The following is an 8,228-nucleotide window of genomic DNA, read 5'->3' as shown; positions in this document are numbered from 1 at the left end:
ATTGGTAACTTAATGTCCTAGAACATCCTTCATATCAATGTCTCGAACTTTCTGTAAACATAGTACCTTGGAGTAGATTAGTGATGTGTCAAATGCTTTAATATTTCCAACACTAACTTTCTTCTTAGATCCAGACGTGGTTACCACTGGCTTTGTGAGTGGCTTGTGAAAACTTTGAGTCTGCCCTTCTTCATAACTCCTCATCAACTCTTTTCCCAGTTGAACAGAGTTATTAACATTAACTGATGCAGGTGATATCCTTCCAGTGACAATGTTGACAAGGCTACCTGGTGGGGGTTGACCGGTTGGTTCAGGGGATCAGTCCATGTGACCAGCTTACTCTGAATCTTCTGTCTATCCATCTGTGCCATCATTTTGGATCCTCCTCCTTGTGCGTTGTAACTGTTTGCTGCATATCTATATTAGATAATGTTTCTTCAGCTGTGCACATATATGAAGGTCATATGTACATCGCTTCAGTGCAGATAGTTTGAGTTATACCAATTATGCTCCCAACACTATGGCCATATCACGTAAAAATTGACTCTATGTATTGATCTGACTAAATTCTGTTCCACACTCTAGGTTGATGATGCATAACTTGATTACCTTTTAAGAACGCCTACACTGAATCAGGCAACTTTGACATAGAATGCAGATAATACAGACAACATTACAACACCAGCAGTACATTATTCTACAGGTATGCATATATTGAGAAACCATGGTATTGACATTCACGTTTAATTGTTCCACTACCAGATGGAATGAAATATTGGCTTGTGATTTCCACACAATGTAGAGGAAAGAGAATGAATTCATAATTTGCTGGGTAAATGTTTTTTCAGTGTTGGAAATATGTCGACTCGCGCAACTTCGATACTGCTATTGTGGGTCGAGATATCTCGACGCTAGCCACCTAAAGCTGCCCATTCACTAGCAGCCTGGCCTCTATGCTCAGGCCTTGGTAGGCGGGGCTTCAGAACCCTAAGTGCCCATTGACGATGAGGCGAAGCCCCATAAAACAGACTCATTTATGTATTAGCAGCCGAGGAGAGAGGTCCATGTCTCTCGTGACCAACGACAAAGAATTGCACACCTTAGCACTTTTTGCTGTTGCGTACGTTAAAGCAAACACTAAACGCAGAAAAAGTAAAGTTTGGGTCAATTTATTAGAGGAACTGGAATGTGACCCTGTAGAATAGCAAAATTACTTGAGGATGGATAAAGTGTCATTTTACTTGTTATTACAAAAGGTGGCACAGTTCATTGAGAATGATACTTGCATAAGAAAGGCCGTAACGCCTTATGAGAGACTTGTTGCCACAGTTAGGTATTTGGCAACAGGGAGATCTTATGAAGATTTGAAATACAGCGTAGCTATATCACCACAGCGTCTTGCCAAAATCATTCCAGAGACATTTGATGTTATATAGATTTCACTAAGGATGGATTTCATGAAGGTAAACAACTGTAGTATTTTTTATTTCTGTATTTTCAAGAGATAAATTGATTTATATTTATTGTGCAAATGAAACCTGATTTGGCATGAAAATATTCTAAATAAGATAGTGGTTGGCTTTCAAAATACTCAAAGGTCTTTACAGTACAAACTATTTTGTATTCAAAGAGGAAAAAGTCTAAATATAAAATAGAAATAGAACTTGATGAAAAATATACTTACAGATTTGTAAAAGTCAAAGTTGAGATTTCAGGGGAAGTTACCAGTTTACTAGATTTGTTAAGCTGACCTATTTCGCCCTCATATAATACGCCACTTATTAGCTTTTCAGCAACAATCCGTGTTTGCTTTGCCAGTTCCCTCAGTTTGTGAGCAACATTTCGTCCGAATATGTCGAATTCATCCTCTTGCCTATTGTTTGCAATCTTCTCCCCCAAAATCAGCATCACTTCATCCGTTTTTCTTTAAGCATTTTCTTGCGTTCTTGGACGGGGAAATGTTGTTCAACAACTAACTGAGAAATTGAGGCTGTTTGCCCACAAGCGGAACTACCCTTCCTGCTGAGAGTCCTGAAAAAAAATCTATTTTGCATGAATAATACTATAGTTCTCTAAATGACAAATTCAAAAACAGAGAGAGAGAGAGAGAGAGAGAGAGAGAGAGAGAGGAGTAGGAAGAGGAGAGAGGGTAGGAGAGATGGAGATGGAGAGAGAGAGAGAGTCGGTTTAAAAATTAATGTTTTAATCTTACCTTAATTTGTTGTTCTCATTTTCAGTTTCCTGATAGTGAGCTGGAGTGGCTTGATATAGCTAAAGATTTTCAAGAACTTTGGCAGTTTCCAAACTGTGTGCGGCTAGTAGATGGCAAACATGTTGCAATTATACCTCCAAAGGACTCTGGATCCTACTTTTATCATTATAAGGGTTTTCATAATTTAGTTTCATTGGCTGTTGTAAATGCTAAGGGTGACTTCATAATGTGCAATTTTGGTACCAATGAGAGAGTTTCAGATGGTTTTTGTTTTATTTGATTTATATAGATTTTTAGCATTATGCCAAGCACTGGGGCAACTAAGGCCATTCAGCGCTGAAACGGAAATTGACAGTAAAAGATTTGAAAGGTGTTACAGGAGGAAAAACTCGAAGTTACTCTCTATGAAACAATGGTTAGGAGAGGGTGGACAATAAGATGGAAGAAAGAGAATATGAACGGAGGTAGAGTAAAAGGAAGGAAAGTAGTTGCAGCTACGGGCCGAAGAGATGCTGCAAAAAACCTTAAGTAATGACTACATTGCATTGCACCAAATGAGGTGCACTGACGGCACTGCCCCCCTACGGATGTTTCAGATGGTGGAGTCATTGAAAATACTTTATTTGGAGAAAACCTACGCAACGGCTCTCTTAAATAACCAGCAGATACAGATCCATTGGGATCAATTCAGCCTTTGCCTTTCGTTATTATTGGTGATGAGGCTTTTGCACCGAGGGAACATTTTTAGCCCTTCAGCTAGAACTGCCTCAATGATGAGAGGAGAATGTTCAATTACCGAATTTGTCGAGCGCACCGTGCAGTTGAAAATACATATGGGAGGGTAAGGGCCACGTTCAGAGTATTGGCGTCGCCTATCAATTTCAAGGTAGAAAACATAGCGAATGTTGTAATGGCATGCTGTGAGCTACATAATTTTATACGAAGAGAGAGTAGTCATAATGTTTCAGTACCACAGACAGAAGTTAATTTGGAAGGCACAACATTAGCCAATATTCAAATTGGTAGAAATGATCGACAAATTGAGTTAGCCAAATGTGCTAGAGAAAAGTTCATGAATTATTTTAATGGGGAAGGTGCAGTTGACTGGCAAAACAATATGATATAAGATTTCTATAAATCTGATCATCTACTTCAGTAAAATATATCTGAGAGAGGTTATATTTATTTAAATTTTGTTACATGATTTATTTACATTTTGTTACACGATTAATGTAAATGTTTGTTACATTGTACCTTGATTAAAATTGTTTATTTACATACATATCAAAGACTTTATTTCCTCGACTAAATAATGCTGGAAACAGAACGGTGTAGGATGATACACGTCATCTGTACCAACGCCAGACTTCTTGGAGGTCTCAATTTTCTTCAGTTTTTTTCCAAAACGAGCTTCTCATATAGCTTATCCTTCTCACGACCATTTCCTTGGTTGCATCAGGGATTTATTTTTACATTTTGTCTACACGCAATTCGTATGCTTTCTTTTTTTGTGTCCTGTCACAATAGCTCGGGCTCCGAATATTCCACAAGCGTTCATTATCTTTATATAACTGAATAAAGTCTGCCCAATATGACTTGTCAATCCAAATATCAGCTCTGTCATGTCTGTTCACAAGTTTCTGATGTGGAATTCCCCTACTGAATGAACATCATTCCCGAAGGTCTGACAAAAGTAAACTCCATTCACGCGCTAACTAGCAGTCCTGATCGAATAGGGTCGGGACGTAATGTGAATGACCTACTTAGGCCCCACCAAACAGCCTAACTGCACAGCTTGGACGATGAGGCCAGAACCAGCGAGAAACACTGCCTTTGACACTCGGGCATGGCCTAACCCCGCCCACTCTGTCCAAACCTCAGAAGCCCGGCTCATAGTGAATGGGCTGATGATTTTTTTCCAAGAAAAGCACAGAATATAAACAAATAGAACATTGTAAAGTCTTCTTTAAAGGAAAATCATGAATTTGGCACAGAAGTCAGACATCTAAGTTAAGTAGAAATAAGATATGGCTGAAAACTAATATTTCCTGATATGCAATGGCGGCAAATATAAAAAAATTCTCCCATAAGTAGTGGAACAGGATTTATACAAATTACAAATTCATATTGGAAAACAGTTTTATAGTTCACTGTTTGATCTTATAACAATTTCAAATATATCATAAACCTGAACCAATGTCGAGCTAAAATACTGAAAATTACGTAACATATTCCACGCCTTCGATATATATTCAATCATTTATGGATATTGAAATTAGATACTTTCCCCTAAATGTCTTGAATCTAATTTATATACATCATTATTCGTTTGCGATTGTACGTGAAAAAATCATCACTTATGAATTAAAAAGGTTCAAGGACTATCTCCGATTCCGAAACAGCTTCGGTGTGCATAGAAAACTTAAACAAAGGACATATAGGAGAAGGAAGAGAAAAGGTTGAGTAAACGCATATCGGCAGAAAGGGGCGAATCCTCAGTGACTCCATATCAGAAAAGCAGCAACTGCAGAGACCCCTAGAGGAAACATCTGTTCAAACAATGGGCTTTATCTGTGATATCACTTGGGTTCACTCTTTTGGGGAAAAACTGCTTAAGATTCTTTTCCTAATGTCTTCCTGTTTATACTTGCAACGATTTATAACACTGGCCTACGCTTCAAAACTTTTTACAAAGGTCAAGGTTTTCCAAGTGATTTAGGGCCCTTTTTTGCTGCTGAATTAAAAAATACAGTTAATTTTCCTGGGTCAGGTTTGGTTTCTAAGATATAGTCTATTTTCATTGCAGCATATTATCAAAGCGTTTATGGGCTTTGTTTTTGCAAAACCGGGTCGTGGGTAACATTTAATTATTATTTTTATTTCTCTTTTCAGGTCTAGATATCTATAAAAATAGGTCGGAAGGCATATCAAGCTTATTTTTGAGTCAAACTAAGGGACCAGGATAAGCCATTCGCTCCCCATATCTGCTGCAAAACATGTGTAGAGAACTTATGGGCTTGGAGGAACACGAAAAGTAAGAGTATGCCATTTGGTGTTCCAATGGTGTGGAGGGAAGGGAAAGATCATGTTACCGACTGCTACTTTTGCATGACAAATCTAAAAGACATCAATCGCAAGAGCAAGCACCATGTTCAATACCCTCATGTTCCTTCTGCCATAAATTCAGTCTTCCATGGCCCAGATCTTCCTGTTCCTGAGCCAAATGTTACCATGGAATCTAGTTCTGATTCCGAATCTAGTGGCATGACTGATACAGCTGAATGTGGTGCATACAGACCAGAAGAGGACGACCAACCAGTGCCTTTGACCCAAGCAGAACTCAATGACCTGACACGAGACCTGAACCTTTCTAAGGAGTCTGCCCAACTACTGGGTTCTCGTCTTTGAGAGAAAAGTCTACAGGCACCAGGAACAACATTCTTTTGGTATCGGAACTGCGAGAAGAATTTAGAAAAATTCTCACGTTTGATGAAGCATCTTCACTGGTCTACTGTAACAATATTGCTGACCTGATTGAATTACTTGGTCTGAAGTATGATGCTATGGAATGGAGACTTTTCACTGACTCATCTAACAGAAGTCTCAAGGCAGTTCTGAATAATGGAAATGAGTTTTCATGGATCCCTATTGGGCACTTCTGTTGTCTACTCTGAACTACCAGGAACATAAATGGTTGATCTGTGGAGATTTTAAAGTTGTTGGACTCATCCTAGGACTTCAAGGTGGTTACACACAGTATCCATACTTTTTGTGCTTAAGGGATAGCCCTGCTCATGAGCAGCATTATGTCAGACAAGAGTCGCCATCAAGAAAAGGATTAAAACCTGGGTCACGCAACGTTCTGTCCCACCCTCTGGTTGAACCGAACAAGATATTGCTTCCACCCTTCCACATCAAACTTGGTCTCATGAAGAACTTTGTAAAGGCATTGGACAGGAAAAGTAGAGGATTTACTTTCCTCCATCAGAAGTTTCAACAAAAAAGCATGGAGAAACTTAAGGCAGGTATATTTGATGGTCCTCAAATAAGGGAACTCATCAAGGACGCTAGATTTGATGATGCACTGAATCCTGCTGAACTCTCTGCCTGGTTGCCCCTTAAGTCTGTTATTGCAGACTTCCTTGGCAAGCACAGAAGTTCCCAGTATCAGAAAGTGGTTGATGAGTTAATTGGGAATTTCTGCCAACTTGGTGAGCGCATGTCAGTGAAAATGCTCTTCTTCTGGTCTCATCAGGACTATTTTCCAGAGAATTGTGGAGACTTCGGTGAAGAACAGGGTGAGCGCTTTCACCAAGATATCAATGTTATGGAGGAATGCTATCAAGGCCAATGAAATGTCAACTTTCTGGCCGACTGAAGAGACCATTCATACATGAATAGCTTCCTTAGTTCTTTATACTCTTTTTGCTATCTATTCAAAATATTTTATAAGCCTTCTGTGAATAAAGCAGTAAAATATTTTCAATATTGTGTTTCATTCACCTACAAATAGATTGGAATTTAGGATATTTTTAATGTACTAATAATTCATTAACTAGATCTGATTGAGTAAAATGAGCATGAATTTTGGATTCAGTGCAAAAAACTGGCCTAAAATCAGGTATCATATGATAGACCTTGAAAATATCTCAGGCCAGTCAACTATTAAACACGGGAATAGTAATATATTACGTTCTACATAATGCATTCTTAACATACTGAGAGATACTACTTGTGAATTCAAAAGGAAAAACCTCTTTAAATTGTTTCATATCACAATATATAAACGACAGTAATCTAAAAGGAACCTTCTTATCTGCGAAGTGAAAGTTAAAGAAGACTTAACAATCTCTTGTGCAGTTCTCCGTCCTTTGGCACTCTTTTCCGTTAGAAATTCTTCCTGTTTAACTCTTTTCTACCGGGCATTCCAACCCTCTTGTTAAAGTGGCTGGCTTTGTTTTTCACCCTTTCTTAATTTTCATCTTCTTGATGATTCTCAGTTTTAGCTGCTCTGCCTGTGTTCTTCGGTTAGAATATCGCTGGTCGTCAGAAGCTTTAGGGTGGAAGGGCCATTGCCCCATGTCTTGTAATGGTCTTTTAAGTCATGGTGATTCTAATCATCTCCCCTAAATATTGTGACTTACACAGGCGTGTGTGATGTTTCCATTGCATGCTATGATGACTGTCACCGGGAATGGAATGCCAGAGATACCAACCTTAAACTGCCTTCCAACCACCCAGAGCTGCCGCCCTATATAGGTCAAATCCATAGGGATTGTTCCAACTAGTCATTTCTTTTAGTTTGCACGTTTATCTTTTATCATTAGTCAGTAGAACGAGTATTTCATAGCTCCGAATGTGTCAACATTCTACATGCACAAGAAAATTCGGCTCATATTCCCTGTGCGCTTTCAAAAGCACAGGATCAACGGCAAAACCGCAATTTCTGTGTAAATTTAAACGCCCTTCGATGTTGTCAGTACTTGGGTAGAGAAATGCAAAAGAATGTCAGAATATGATCTAATAAGAGGTAACACAAAATCTTTGAAGGCATGCAATATTCTGATAAATTTCTGGTTGAGTATGTAATATTGTCAGGATGACACTTACATTCTAACATTTCAAAATAAGTATGAATGATATGTACACGACTGACTTTTATCAAAAAATAAAATTAATAACAGACAAAGGGAGAATAAAATTAGATATATCTGCGGAAATCATTGACGAAGCCATGGAATGACAATTCCTTCCTCTGTCCTCATTCACATTCATAGAATTTCGTTTAATCAAGGCACATGAGCTCTTTTCTCTAGAATCATTTTGCATTTCTATTCTGTAAGGAAAAGCAGGCAGTCTTCCCTTCTGAACAAAACACTCAACTTGCAAACTATTGAGGCAGTAAAGCGTGAAGGAAAGAACAGGAAGGTTTATGTAAGACCAACGCGGATGGATGGATCTACAAAAACGTTTTCATTCGAAGAGTTGATGAAATTTGAAAATTACGTTTCCATTT

The sequence above is a fragment of the Macrobrachium nipponense genome, chromosome 25 (genome assembly GCF_015104395.2).
Source record: "Macrobrachium nipponense isolate FS-2020 chromosome 25, ASM1510439v2, whole genome shotgun sequence".
In the NCBI taxonomy this organism is placed as follows: Eukaryota; Metazoa; Arthropoda; class Malacostraca; order Decapoda; family Palaemonidae; genus Macrobrachium; species Macrobrachium nipponense.
This window is presented reverse-complemented; position numbering follows the sequence as displayed.